This window comes from Mobula birostris, chromosome 8, assembly GCF_030028105.1.
Source record: "Mobula birostris isolate sMobBir1 chromosome 8, sMobBir1.hap1, whole genome shotgun sequence".
NCBI classification, from domain to species: domain Eukaryota; kingdom Metazoa; phylum Chordata; class Chondrichthyes; order Myliobatiformes; family Myliobatidae; genus Mobula; species Mobula birostris.
The window spans coordinates 31,849,292-31,865,762 of NC_092377.1; positions in this window are offsets into that span (position 1 = coordinate 31,849,292).

Sequence of the window (16,471 nt, forward strand, 5' to 3'; positions counted from 1 at the left end):
CCTGGGTTTGTCCACCTCACTCTTTGTTGCTCCAGGTTCAAGTATCTGCAGTCTTTTGTATCTCCATCAGGATAGAGACTTATCCATCCCCCTCCCAGGCTCCTCTGCAACTTAAAACTAACGTTCTTTTCTCTTTCGCAGTTCTGACAAAGGATCTTTGACCTGTAATACTAACCCCTTTTCTCCCTCCACAGGTATTGCCTGACCTGATGAGTGTTTCCAACATTTTCTGTGTTGCTTTTAGCTTTCCTTCTTCTGCAGCTTCTTTGATTTTAAACATTTCTGCAGAACATTTTCCTCAGGAGCAGGGTTATGAATTAAAAGGTTTGGTTCTCATTTAGCCAGCATGTGGTAAAACAGGAATTCTTCTTGGAGAGGGACAGAGCCTACAGTAATTGGCTCCTTAACTTCTGACTGCACCTGCTGTTTATTAAAAACTGACAGAATTTCAACTATGAGTCACACATTGATGGAAGTCAAGACCTCGAAAATGTCATTATATTCACTGTTATAGATTATCAAGTTGTATCATCTAATAGAAGTTCAAAGATTTATTTGTAGAAATTTCTGGGTCAGTCTTTTTATTTGACACTTCAGAGCTCACTGGTGATAAATAGTCTAACACTTCACACTGATAATAATCAATTCATGTCCTCAGCAGGACATGTTATAATAGTGATGAAAAAACAGGGTTCACTTCCACATTGGGTGCCACGTAGTAGGGTGTAATTTCAAAGATGAAAACCACCCTGCAGCTTACTACAAACATCCACTCGGTCCTTTGGAACAAATGGACAGACTCTGGCTGTCTGAATGTCTCCTGTCTGTCAGTCGGCTACTTCTTCCTGTCATTTTGCTTGGGTATTCCTGGCAGCATGACAGCTTGCCAATGTGGCCCAAAATGTCCTGGGCCTCAAATATAGGCCAACGAGTTGGCTATGCAATTTTTCCACTCTACCCACCCGAAATCCAGAACTTTCCAATACTTCTACCACTGGTCCTTACTCACATGTAGTGCAGTGAGGTAAATAATCCTGCCCTGTTTTCTCATAAATCCACTGTGATGGACAATGTAGTAGGAATTGGTCAGCAGGTTCAAATCACATAGACTTCTCAGATCAAAGGCAAATTAATTGGATCTCAGACTTTTCCTTGCTATTCTCGTCTGTTTCCTCTGATAGTATTTGAGGATACGACTGTGTTTAACTGATTACTCAGCCCTGTCATAGGACATGGTCAGTCCCTTAACTCTCCATTTTTCCAATGGGAACTCCCAATAATGCAACCACCGATCTTCTGCCCTTCCAAACACATTGATTTCATCCCGTAGATGTTAATTTTATCCCATACAGGATGTCGGATTGAACATTGGACTCTATTACTGGAGACTCTTTTCTTGGCTGTGAACCTCCAGGTTGATTAAGGCAGTGTGGAGATGGTGTGATCTACATTACCCTAAACCAGCTTGGGTTGTTAACTCTGCTTCTCTTCACTGTAGAGAGCATCGCCTTGTTCCAGTCTTCTCACCTCCCTCCTTTCAATTCATCAGCATGATTATCTGGTTCTTTCCCTAAAATACCCTCCCTCCTTACATTTTCACAAATAGATCCCTCACCATAATTATTTCAATCCACATCCCTGACTCACCTTCCTCTGATTTCACTGCCATTCCCATTCCTCATCAATCCCACCCATCCTGCCTTTCCCTCCATAAGCATCCACTAACCTTTATCCATTTACCAGTTCCATGAATTCTCTGTTCCCAGTGTCTCAGTCAGAGGCTGGTCCCCAGACTGATACCATTCTCCTATCCCTGACTACCTCCATTACCTTCTCCTTAGTAATACCGCTTCTTCACCATTCTCTGGTTCAAAAATCACCTGATGTTTCTTAAGGAATTCCTATCTGTTTGTACTTCATCATCCACTTCTGTAAAACTTCAGCAACTTTGGATTTACTTAACACATTTTTCACCACAATACTCTTACCGTAATATTCTAACCCAAGTTGGCCAAACCACACCTTGCACCCAAACACCCACTACTCTCTGTATTTTCCCCCAAAGCTAAGGAGTGCCATTCATGTGGCACACAACCAGTTCATCCCAACTTTGCTGAAAACCTCATTGGTATTGTTGACCCTAGTGTCCCCCAGCATGTAAGGAAATCATCAGCCTCCTTATTCCGTGACCAAATCTTTCTTAGATCTCTTATCTATGACCTTCCACCCTCACTCCAACTCATAAATACTTTATTGACACTAAAATTGTCATTGAGCCATTGCTGCCAACCACCTCTTTCCCCTTAACCCCCCAGGACACGTTACTACTCCATCCTTCCTATTCTAGCTGCTCTAATTTTATTCCCATTTTCCCCAAGTTCATAATTTCTATGTGCCTTTTTTCCCTCTTATTATGCTGCACCACTTTCCTTCCTGGATTATGTTAGGGGATATTATGAAAGGGGTACCCTAAAACCAACACCATGCTCTCAAAGTCTCGCTCAAAAGAACTCTCTGTTGTCCACTTCTTCTTTGAATTAGAATCAGGTTTATTACCAGTGACATTTGTTTACCATGAAATGTGTTGTTCTGCCGCAGCAATACAGTGCAATACATAAAAAATTACAGTAAGTTACAATGAGAAATTTAAAAATAAAAATTGTGCAGAAAAAGTGAAAACGGAGGTAGTGTTCCTAGGTTCATGGTCTGTACTATGAACCACTCCATAGCCAATCTCCCTCTCATCCATTGTTCCTTTTAAATCTTACAATCCCATGCTCAAAACTTTACCACTCAGCCGTCCAAACGTGCCAGAAGATAAGATCGTCCTGAATCAACGCCACAATATGTTCTCACCATTCACAGAATACATCATAATTGCACTGTTGATTCTGGGAATTATTCCCGGCTCCTGACATTTGGACAGGGTTTGTGATTAAATTGTTACAGCGTTCAGGAGACAGCTTGATGCACACTTCACATTCCACTTGCATGAGTGCAGGATCAGGCTTCACCTGTCCTTTCCCTGGCACTTCAGTCAGCTCCAACCCTGCATGTAACAGGAATGAACTGTGGAAAGCAGGGTGCATATGTAAACCTATCTCTCTGGTTATTTGTCACTAAGAGATCACTTGTAGCTGTGAAGATGAAATTGTATATTATTTGAACGATGGAGTGCTAATAGGGTGGCAGAATGGTATCGCGATTACTCACTGCTGAGCTTGTACTGCAGCCAAAGTTCAAATCAAAGTCACATGGTGGCACTGAAATAGGATGTCACTGTGCAACCATCTTACTTCAGAAGGAAGAGTGAGCTTGTTGCCAAGAAATCACAAAATGATTTAACTGTCTCAGAGATGGCTGTTCGCTTTGCGTGTTTATAAATGGTGCTTGGAAAGTTTACAGAAATGAGCAATTGATAATAGGGTGTGCAAAGTGACTGAGGTTCTTGGTGGAATGTGAAATCAGTTTGCTGTTCAGACCAGCTGCTTCCCCAGGCCTCAAGCATGTATTCCCAGGTAGACTCCTGGCCTAATACTAAGCAGGCCTGAACTGGATGTTCACAGTATCACTACTGGAAAAATGTGATTCTTTAGAAAGATGTCCAGTCAAGCTCTGAAATATATATGCAATCTCTTTTAGCCATTATACTATCACCGGCATAAAAACTGAGTTGTCCTTGTGATCTCTGTCCTTGTTCACTTTCAACATTTCCACATAACTCTTCACCTCATCGTCTGATTCTGCATCTCTATATTACTTTTATCGCAACTGTCAGGTTTTACTCAGTTACTGAGCCCATTCCCAACACAGGAGCATGTGATCTAGTTATACAAAGAGAAGGTTAGAGGTTCATTGTTTCAGGTGAAGTAAGCCAAGGCTCCAATCCTCCTCCCCGGCAGATTTCCCCTGCTGACTGGACTAATATGTACCACTCAGCCTGCTTCACCAAAAAGTGCAATAACTGGTCCTTGCTGTTTCTGAGATATAATGAGCATAAACTATTTGTTGCATTTTTCTGAAATGGCAATAAGAACCATAATTCAAGCATTCTTATAGGCTGTGCTTTGAGAAGTTGTGAAAAGTGCTGAGGAAACTCTCCTGTTTTTTTTTCTGGTTTCCTGTTTCTATATCTCTTTCTCTTCATTTCTTCATTACACTGCCCGTGATTCTCTGTTCTCTTCTCCTCCTGTATATTCCACCCCCAGTCTGTATGTCTGTCTGCCTCAGTTTCTTTTTCTCTTGTCCATCTTCCTTCTTCATGCGTCTGTCCATCTTTCTATCTAATTTCCCACTTAGTTTCTTGGTTGCTTTTTCATTTACTCAGTGTTCTGCAAACTATCTGCATCCTCAGTTATTTAATGGTCAATAACCCAAGTGCCCAACCAACAGTGGCTTATCACAAGATAATCTTTTAATGCATCTAAACAAACAAGTCTTCACTAAATGTGAACTACAGAAGAAAGAACAGTAAAGATGCTGTAGTTTTAATGGGTTTGAAGGTGGGGGAAGATGTGAGGATGTAGTTGGAGTGGCTGGGTCTTACACAGTGAACAGCAAGACACTGTGGTGGAACAAAGGGATCTGGGAATACAGGTCCATAATTCTTTGAAAGTGATGCCATTAGTAGATAGGGTCAGAAAGAAAGCTTTTAGCACATTGGCCTTTGTAGATCGAATTTTTGAGTACAGGAGATGGGATGTTATTTCGAAGTTGTGTAAGACATTAGTGAGGTCTAACTTGAAGCATTGTGTGCAGTTTTGGTCACCTACCTACAGGAAAAATGTAATTAAGATTAAAAGAGTACAGAGAAAATTTACAAGAACATTGCTGGGACTGGAGGACCTGAGTTATAAGGAAAAAATGAACAGATTAGAACTTTATTCCCTAGAATTTAGAAGATTGAGGGGAGATTTGATAGCGGTCTACAAATTTATGAAGATGTTGAGAATGTGGAATGAGATGTCAGTTCAAATGATGGATGCGATTTTGATTTCAACTTTTAATAGAAGCTTGGATATGTACGTGGATGGGAGGGGTTTGGAGGGCTATGGTCCCAATGTAGGTTGATGGGACTAGGCATTTAAAATGGTTTGGCACAGACCAGATGGGCCAAAGGGCCTGTTTCTATGCTGTAGTTTTCTATGACTCTATGATGAAACCACTCTCTGGGTGGGGAAGCAACACCTCATGTTCCATTTAGGTAGCCTGCAATCTGATGGCATGAACACGATTTTGCCTTCCGATAATTTTTTCTTCTTCTTCTTTTCTTTTCCCTTCTCCCTTTCCTCTTTGGCTATTCCTCAATTTGGCCTCTTACCTCTTCTCCTCACCTGCCTCTCACCTCCCCTGGTGCCCCCCCTTCCCTTTCTCACATGTCCTCTCCCCTCTCCAATCAGATTCCTTCTTCTCCAACCCATTAGCTTTTCTGCCCAGCTGGCTTTGCCTATCACCTTCTAGCTTTTCTTCCTTCCTCTCCCCTCGCCCTTTTATTCTGGAATCTCCGCTCTTCCTTGCCAGTCTAGATGAATGGTCTCGGCCTGAAATGTTGACTGTTTATTTATTTCCATAGATGGTGCCTGATCTGCTGAGTTCCTCCAGTTGTTTGGGTGAGTTAATCTGGATTTCCAGCATCTGCAGAACCTCCTGTGTTTCAAAATTGCCCTGTTATTGCTCGGTGTAGACTTACAACCTATTTTGCACAAGAGTACAGCAGTTGTGTTTCTCCACACTCAGACAGCATCTCCACATCTACAGATGTCTGGAAGATTATGGCTAATTTTTACCCTTGCTTCCTAAGTAACACAGGAGTCATTACATGGATTACTGGTATTCTAATATATTTAAATATCTGCATATTAATAACTTGGGCTTGAATGTACAAAGAACTGTTTCCAATTTTGCAGGGTTAACAAAACTTGGAAGCACGGGGAACAGTGAGGACTATAATTAAACTGAAGGAGATATAAACATACTGGTGGAACAGACAGATAATTTAATGCAGGCAAGTACGAAGACTACATTTCAGTCAGATGAATGAGGATATACAATTTATCCACTTTAAGCACCATTTGCCTTTCTAGCACCTGCCTTTTATCAGATATTAACTGATCCAGCAACTGACCTGCAGCTTTCAGTAGCACATTCCCATTTAAAGAATCAGGTTTTCTTCCCCAAAAGACGTTAGTGAAACATAAACAAGAGAAAATCTGCAGATGCTGGAAATCCAAGCAACACACACAAAATGCTGGAGAATCTCAATAGGCCAGGCGGCATCTATGGAAAAAAGTATAGTTGGCATTTCGGGCTGAGACCCTTTTGTGTGTGTTGCCTAGTGAAACATAAATGTTTTTAGGATGATCTTGTAGACTGATACTGCTTTCAATTCCACATTTATTTAATTGCTTGCATTTAAATTCTCTCAGTGGTGGGAATTGAATCATATAGCCAATCAATAATCGTGGCCTCTGGATACTTGTCTAGTATTGTGCGATTGCACTTGTCTAGTATTTTGCCTGTGCAATTGCACAGGCAAAAATATGGGGCAGGGAATTCTAGAAATTAGACAAAGCAGCAATGAGGAAACAACATTAAGTTCCTGGCCAGGATATTGGGCAGCTTCGATCTCCTCTAGTGCGATCATCCCTTTGTGATGATGCAAGAATTGGGTGTGGGAGGTGCTGTTAAAGAAGCAATTAAAATAAGATCTTCTATGAGTTCTGGTAAAGGAACACATCAGAAATACATGAAGGGGTTCTTCTACGTTATTTAAAAATAAACAGTAGCTCTGGATTTTATCACTCTGCAGAAAGCATTCCAGCAGACTGTACAGAAATTCTTCCAGTGGTTATTCCCCATTTTAAACATAGCCATCCTGACCCAGCATGAGATTAAACTGATGTGTTTCTACACAAATTAAAACAAGTTTTTCAAAAATAAAGTTTACAACATGTCCAAATTACACCCTTCAGAATACGTATAGCTCTTTATAATCAGTAGACCAGCAGAGTGAGAATTCAGTTGCATTAAGCAGGGTGACAGGGCTGGCTACAATCCATAGACATCATGAATAATAGCTTTGTTTATAAGTCTTGCCGCCTGCAGGGCTGGAATCCAGGGCTCTGTTAGGACTGTTAGATTGGGTGGCAGAGAGAAGTGTCAGTCAGGTGACAACTACTAGATCCATGAGAGACAGAGGAGAGGGAGAAAGGGTGACAAAAACGGAAAATTAGGTGGACCAGTTTAAACAGAACTAAAGGCAGGGGGACAACCTAGAGATCAACCTGTAGAACAGGTGTATCGAGAGTGCACCTATCATCAAAGTAAAACGGAATAAAAACAAAAAATGGCTAACTACAGAGCAAAGATATAATTGCAATGATTATTGCATCATCATTTCAAGAAAATGTACCCTACTAACCTGGAAAACTTGCCCAAGTCACATTACTTTCCAAACAAGGTGCAACGACAATAACAATAACAAAAAAAAAACATACCATTTCACGATGCCAGCAAGGTATCTAATTTTAATCCTCACTTTTTAGGCTGATGTCAGTGGGCTATAGTTGAGATCTTTTACCAGGTGATGCTCTACGAAAGGAACAAAATTAAACCTATTATCTAGTAATTTCCAATGAAGGGCTTTTGATCTGCCTGCAAGGAATGAATTAAGCATATTAACAATGAACAACACTGTTGAATTGCCAACCTACTCTTCGGAAGGCACTGATGTGTCATAGCCTCATTCCTCTCACGGTCTGTAGCTTTTAAAGTTTCTCTGTGGCCTCGTTGTTTGTGTGTAAGCATTTACTGAACATCTAATTAATGGCCTAGCACATCACAACAGCCACTATCATGTTTCAATTGCTGTCCGAACCACGTGCCTTTGGACTGGTAGTCTGTAGATAGCAATTGAGTATAGGAGAGGTTATTAACTTGTGGTAAACCATATATATATGTTGTAACTGGGTTACCGGTCTGAACACACCCCTCTGCTGACTGCCCCTGTGGCTCCTCCCACAGACCCCCAAATAAAGGCGATTGGGCCTTGGCTCCTCCTCTCAGTCCAGGGGCAGACACTCAGCATGCTGGAGGTCACATTTTACTGCTAATAAAAGCCTATCAGTATTTACTCTACTTCCACTCTTTTGGGGTTATTGATGGTGCATTATAACCCAGGGTTGCTGAAGGCAACTGTCACCCCAAAACCCCACCCCTATTGCTTTAGCTGAGTGTTATCCTGACATTCACACAAATGCATTTTCCAGAGTAATCACTGGAACATAATCCGCTGCAGGAAACACAGCTGAATGTTCCCTTCCCTGACCCATCTGTGCTGAAGTCAATTGCAGACAGAGCCCCAGAATAAGTCAGATAGTTGTTACATACCCCGTAACTGGGTTGCCAAACCAGCAGAAATGGACCACTTAGTTGGAGTCTGGTTTAACAAAAACTAATAAAGTTTTATTAAAGAAATAAGTAACACAGTACTCTAATCGTAAGGATATAAATGCAACAGGTTAGCAATGATAAAACACTCATGTACACAGAACTAGGGTAATAGGAATCAACCAAGCTCTATCGCAGTCTAGGGGTAAAATGATCAGTCTCAAGTGACGCAGAGTTCAGTTCAGCTTAGTACAGTTCGCAGTAATCGCTGTTGTGCCATTGGAGCGAGAGAGAGAATGCAAATTTTGATTCAAACAGACTTTTGATGTTCTTCACAGTTAGCTTTCGGGCGGACCCTTTTTTATGTCTTCTGTGGTCACCGACTGTGACCCCTCCGTCCCGGATACGACCATTCTTCCGCGGTGAACCCGGCACCAAGGCAAGGGCGGATACACACACCAGGTTCCCGCCAATCGTCCCTTTTCATCCTGTGTGTCTATGGTCGGTTCCCCCAACCAGACCTCCAAACTCTAACCAACTTGTGGGGGCACACCGCTCTTCCAGGGTCTCGTTATCTCGTGATCTCGTGGTGTGTCGTGCCTTAGCAAACCTGTTCTTTTTATCCCCCTGCTGGGGTATCTCCTGTCCATCAAACTTCAAACAGTTCAGGTTCAAAGCAATTAGTCTGGCCTGCTGCATTCACCAGCAACTTTGATGTGTGTTGTCAATATTCTGAAATGTGTTTCTTTCTCGTTAATCTCTCTCTTCTCCTTTATTAGCATTTTGAATGTTTCTCCATTGTCTCACTTATCTCTCTCATCAGCATCAATCTTCTGATAACTTGGTTTTTCGTCACATAGTAGAGCAGAGATTCAAGTGGAAATCTCTCTAACCTGAAAATAAATAAGGCAACACATATGCTGGATATCTGAAATAAAAACAGAAAGTGCTGGAAACTCTCAACAGGCCAGGCAGCATCTGTGGAAAGAGAAACAGTGTCATCTCCAGGACACTCCAATAGAAGGATAACTCTCTCTAGTTTATGTCCCTGGCACTGGAAAACATGTCTCTCAACCAAATCATTTCAGAAATGCTTATACTGTAACTATATTTTCCATTACAATTATAAAGTTCTGGAATTTGATCATTTCATACAAACTTTCAATGGGAATATTAATCCTTTGAGAACTTGGCTGTGTCATTTGTGAGTTAAATATTTTGACACAGCAATCATGTCATTAAGTGTAAAAGGCCCAGAACACTATACAAATTGTGTAACTTGATTTTAGAACTATGAAATACAACCATCAATATAACAATATTTCTTTTTCTCCTTGACACACCACACTCACTCTGCAAGATAAATTTAAGGTTTGGCTCATGCTAGTTACAGAATTCATTGCTATGTTTTGGGAGCAGGTATCCTTTTCATCACAAAGACTGCTCCCTGTCACAACTCAGTCACCTGCGGAGACCCTCATTCATGCCTCTGTTACCTCAAAATTTGACCTCTTTCTGCCTTCCTGCCTCCCAGTTACACATTCCGTAAGACATGATGTCTGCTGTGTCGCCCCGAACCTATAGTAACTGGCTGACACACTGACTTTACATTTGTCTTCGCTTAAACATCACCTTAGCTTTAAAATTCTCATCCTCGTTTTTAAATTTGCCTCGTCTCTACTCTGTAATTCCAGCACTCAGTGTTCCAGGATAACAACAGAACTCCAAATGTGATCGTCCCTGCTCTTCAGTTTTTAAAGTCTTCAGCCAACTGAACCTAAGGTCTGAAGATCATTCTTTAACTCTCACCACCTCTCTCTCGGTCTCCTTCCTTGTTTAAGGTGTTTCTCCAAACCACCACCTTGATTAAGCCTGATTTCTACTTCACTGGCTCAGCATCTCTTGATCCTCTGACAGGCAAAGCCCACCTTCCTCTCCACCATGGAACATATTTACATAGAGCACTGCCACAGGAAAGCAGCACCTATCATCAAAGACCCCCACCATCCAGGCCAAGCAGTCTTCTCGCTACAACCATTGGGCAGCAGGTCCTCTACCACCAGGTTCAGGAACAGTTATTACACTACAACTATCAAGCCCCTGAGCCGGCGTGAATAACTTTAATCACCACAACTCTAAGTTGGTTCTACAACCTACAGAATCACCTTCAAGAACTCTTTGCAAATCATGTTCTCGGTAAACTGCGCAGTTAGTCTTCCTCTGCACATTGTTTGCTTGTCAGTCTTTGGCTGCTTATGTTTAATTTTTGTGTAAGTTCTGTGGTATTTCTCCCCTCCCCCTTGTAAATGCCTGCGAGAAAATTAATCTCAAGATCATATATGGTAACATTTATGTACTTTGATTACACATTTACTTTGAATTTTGAAAATGTTTCATCATTGCACAGTTTACGACATTAAAAGTGCTAACTAAATAAGTTGTTGTTGGGATTTTAATTGAACTGTACTATCATTCAATACTGTTTTATGGCCATTAAAACCGAAGCAAGACAAAAAAAAATCCTAAGTAATGCATTAACTACTTTCATTTGTTTGAGATCTGAAGGATTTCAGTGACCTAATTAAATTAATGGATCTTGACTGTATGCAAGTTTTCTTTCTGCTGATTGCATCTAAAAACTGTATGAACCCTTACAGAAGCACAGCCTGACAATTATTGTTTTGGACTTTGGTTCCTTATTGCTTGACTCTGCTGACATCATCTCTCCAATGAGCTATAAAACATGGCACATTCTGGAAACCAATTAAAGTGAAACACAATAGAAACCTTCTGAAGGGAACACCTATGACAAGCAATTTGCTCTTGTTGTTCAATCTTTCATATTAACTAGGCTCCGTTTTAAGGGTAAAACTCGATCCCAAAAGACAAGGTAATGTAAACATGTTAGGGACAACAGTAAGTCACTCGTCTCCCCTGGGTCTGCTGTTCCACTCAGTTCAGCCAAAGCTGATCTAGCCTTAGATTCTATTTCCCTGCCTATACTTCAAATAAGTTCATTTCTAGTAACTTAACTACATTTCAGCAAACTTCAGGCTGACTTCAAATACAATTCTGGGTGGCACGGGAGGTTGTTCCTGCCTGTGGCCATCAAACTTGCAGCTCCTCCTGTGGAGGGTCAGACACCCTGAGCCAATAGGCTGGCCCTGGACTTATTTTCCATCTGGCATAGTTTGCATTTTGTTGTTTGATTGTTTGTGGTTTTTGTATTGCTATATTTATGCTCTATTCTTGGTTGGCGCGGCAGTAACGAAACCCAATTTCCCTTGGAATCAATAAAGTATATCTATCTATCTGTCTATCTATCTATCTAAATGGTAAAGGTCTTCGGACAACCTCAGGTGAAAGAACAAATTACATTGATGTATGACCATTCATGATTCATTTTGAAGTGTTGGTGGCTGCAGTCAGGTCATGCACAGTGAACTCCCAAGGGTACCAACGATAGAGTGACTGGTTAATTACCTAAACATTGCCAATTGTCAAGAGACTTTTCCCGATAATTCCTAAATCATTTCACATTACTCTGAATATTCAACCAGTCTTTTGGTGTGATGCACCCTTGCGCACATTAGCTAGGCACAGGATAGTATCATCCCTATGCCTTGCAGTAGGGCATTGCAGAAGAATTTAGACTGAGATTGCTTGTGAGTTTCACTTGTCATAGATAGAACACTACAGCACAGAATCAGGCTCTTTAGCCCATCTAAACCACGCTGAACTATTATTCTGCCTAATCTCATTACTTGAACCCAGACCATAGACTTTCATGCCCTTCCCATCCATGTACCTATCCAAATTTTAGATTAGATTAGATTAGATTATGAGGACACGCAGTCCTCTTTTATTGTAATTTAATAATGCATGCATTAAGAAATGATACAATGTTTCTCCAGAATGATATCACAGAAACACATGACAAACTGACTGAAAAACTGACAAAAACCACATAATTATAACATATGGTTACAACAGAGCAAAGCAATACCGTAATTTGATGAAGAACAGACCATGGGCACAGTAAAAAGTCTCAAAGTCTCTCAAAAGTCTCATCATCTCACACAGACGGTGAACCTCCAGCGCCGCAAACTTGCCGATGCGGCATCCTGGAAGCATCCGACCACAGTCTGACTGTGAGTCAGTCCGAAAACTCCGAGCCTCTGACCAGCTCTCTGACACCGAGCACCATCTCTGCTGAGCGCTTCGACCCTGGCCCCGGCAACAATTTCTCTTAATTTTGACATTGTAAGAGTCAAGACTTGGAGCAGGAGAGGGAAGAGTTTAAAAGGAGAAAGTTATTAATTGTTGATAGTTGATTGGATAATTAGCTAATTAACAGTGCCCAATGATATGAAGGTGGGGAGGCTGTTTTGGAATGGCTTTCAGTGTCTTTATGCAGAGAGTGCTAAGTGCCTGGGGTAGTAGTGGAAGCAGGCAGTTTTGTGGTATTTGGGAGGTTTTTAAATAGACACATGAATGTGAAGAGAATCAAGGGATATAGATGATACACGGGAGGAGGATGTTTAGTATGAATTGGCACAATGTTGTGGGATGAAATGCCTGTCCAGTGTTGCACTGTCTCATGGCTTAAGCTGTCCTGCAGGTACCCACCATTGTAAGAAGTGTCCCTTAACTGCTGTTATCTTTTGTCCACTGATGCTTCATCCCTTAAGAACCAGGACTTGACCCTCCAATGCCACTAAAGCTCCAAATTCTGGTCCAGTCATCCCACACCCCCACACGCTGATTCCTCACAATTCTTCCGAACCTCAAGTTTTGTGAGTCCCTGCACTGTTCCACTCTTCTGTGATTCACTTCACAATCTGGCAATTATCTGAAAATTCTCCTTCCTTATCTATTACTTGATCACCACCCCTGAGTCCTTGACTGACCTTCAAACTCTTCCCCATTAACCTCAGCTCCTGATTATTAGCCTCTCTCCAACTACACCATACTTGGCAACCCTATCTTTTCATCTGGTGATGCAAGTGACAGCAGAGGCTGGAACCTGGAGCAAGTGAACAGTCTGTTGGAGGAGTTCAGTAGGTGAGGCAATAGGATAGTTGACATTTTGGGTTTTGACGTAGGGTCTCAAGGCAAAATGCTGAACATCCCTCTGTCTCCACAATGGTGCCTGACCCCCTGAGTTCTGACAGCAGCTTCCTGTCAGTCTTGTCATCCAACATTTGGACCTCTATCTCATCCAATCTCCAGGAATCTGCTTCATTTCCAAGAGGCTCCTTAACTGCTGAACAGCCATCTGGAACATCCATTTGGGCGTGCAGTTTCCAGGTCACTTGAGGCTTGTTGTGAAATTGTGTGGCCAGTTTACCAGAAGGCATTGTATAAGACATTATATATGGTTGTATGTGACATTGGCAAGACTTAATTTGGAATATTGTGTGCAGTTTTGGTCACTTACCTACAGGAAAGATGTAAATAAGATTGAAAGAGTACAGAGAAAATTTACAAGGATGTTGTTGGGACTGGAGGACCTGAGTTATAAGGAAAAATTGAAGAAGTTAGAACTTTATTCCTTAGAATGCAGAAGATTGAGAAGAGTTTTGATAGAGGTATTCAAAATTATGAGGGGTAAAATTAAAGGCATCCATTAGTCTTGCGAGGCCATGGATCTGCGCCTGGAAAGTCTTCACTTTCCAGGACGCAGGCCTGGGCAAGGTTGTATGGAAGACCAGCAGTTGCCCATGCTGCAAGTCTCCCCTCTCCACGACACCAATGTTGTCCAAGGGAAGGGCATTAGGACCCATACAGCTTGGCACCAGTGTCGTCGCAGAGCAATGTGTGATTAAGTGCCTTGCTCAAGGACATAACACATTGCCTCGGCTAGGGCTCGAACTCACGACCTTCAGGTCACTAGTCCAATGCCTTAACCACTTGGCCACGTGCCCACTATGAGGGGTATCGATAGGGTAAATGCAAACAAGCTTTCTCCACTGAAGTTGGGTGGGACTACAACCAGAGGTCATCGGTTAAGGGTGAAAGGTGAGAGGTTTGAGGAGAACATGAGGGGAAACACCTATGCTCAGAGGGCCATGGAAGTGTGGAATGAACTGCCAGCACAAGTGTACATGCAAACTCAATTTCAATGTTTAAGCGAAGTTTGGATAGCTACATGGATGGTAGGGGTATGGAGGGCTATGGTCCCAGAGCAGGTCAATGGGAGAAGGCAGTTTCGATGGTTTAGGCATGGACTAGATGAGCTGAGGGTCCTGTTTTCGTGCTGTAATTTTCTCTGACTATGACTCTAAAACTATTAATTGACTTGGCTTGGAGACTGGCAGAACCATAAAGTATACAGAATAGGGTAAAAAACAACCACTCAAATCAACCAAATGTGACTAGTAGGATTCTGCGGGGGTCTTGCAAAGCCTCAAATATTCCCTGTATTTACAATATAAACAATGAACCAAAAAAAAACAGGTACTGAAGTTGGATTGAGACACAAAGATGGGTGTAAATGGAAGGACATTGTGCAAATAGGCAGCATTGGGACAAGTAGATTTCTGTGCAGACAAACATAAGAACATGAGACAGCAAGCATGTTCAAGGGGTTAAGTGGCCTTCTCTGGATGTTTTTCCACAGAGAACATTGAGTGTCCAAGTCTGTTGCTGCTCTTCAACTGCAATCACTGCAATCAATAATCTGTAACTTCTCTTTCAGAATTGAGCTTTTGAACCTCCCTTACAATCTGGCATTTTTAAAGTGTGAACTGAAGTCTCAAAGGTGCAGGATGGTGTGTATGGGCCAAATTGAGCCAGCGGGGCCCAGGCATGAGAGCAAGGAATGAATTAATGTTTGGCCATTGCCGGAGTGGACTTGAAGCCAATTTGAAGCAGCGGGTCCAAGGAGAGGCAAGCCGAGTCGAGGCTGGGTTGAGGTGATAGAACCCAGGCTCGAGAACGTATCAAAGTGGCAGGACCCAGGTCCAAGAGCAAGAATGAGCTGATATTTGGACAAGTTAAGTACTGGGCCAGATTGAAAAAGTCATGATGTTGGGGTCAGAGGTGAGGGACAGGGCGGTATTCAGCTCACTACTCAGGGAAGTTTACTCAACACTGCGCTGAGCTGAGGGTGCGGCCTGCAACTAACAGGTTCCTAGACCGGCTGCAGTGACGACTAGCTTCATGGCTGTGAACTCACTTTCACGAACTTTAGTTCTGAATGTTATTTGCTTACTTTTTCTTTGTTGCATGATTTGTTCTTTGTTTTACACATTGGGTGTTTGACTGTCTCCTTTTTTATTGCGTTCTTTCGGATTTCTTTGCCAATAAGGAGAAGAATCTCAAGGTTGACTATAGTATCCATACTTTGATAATAAATAAACTTAGAACTTTGAAAACAAGTAAATTAGAATTTTTAATATTCTTCATACTAAACTTTTAACTGTGTATTCTGTGTGTTTTAATATGTCTCCACCAGAGTATAGTATTTAATCTTTCTTCACAGAGCCAGATCTTTAGATTTATTTGTCACATTTATATGGAAACATCAAAACAGATGAGGAAGAACTTGAATCTTTTTGATTATATCCACAAACTCTCTAATTTTTCTGCTTTTACAACATCTCATCCAGGCTTCAGACATCTTTCCTAGCAACCAGCTTCAGCTCAATATTGCACTTTGAGTAATGAAATAGAACAAGGAAAAACTTCAGCATGCTGATGTGGCTGAGAGAGGGACAGGGATGGATGCTGAATGTCCCAGGGATTTAATATTTTAGAAAATACTGACAGAGAGGTAAAAGAGGTGGGAGGGCATTACTGTACTACGAATCAGGGACAATATCACAGCTGCACTCATAGGGGACATAATGGAGGGCTCGTTCGCGGAGTCTATATGGGTGGAACTCAAAGGTATGAATGGCGTGATCACTCTGATGGGATTGTACTACAGATACCTCCACCCCGTAGCATGGAACCGATTTGCAGGCATTTAAGGAAAGGTGTAAAAACAACAGCATTGTTTCAAATGGTTCAAATGGTTCTGTTTATTATTAGAGAATGTATACAAAACCTGAAATATTTGTCTTTACAAAAAACTGAA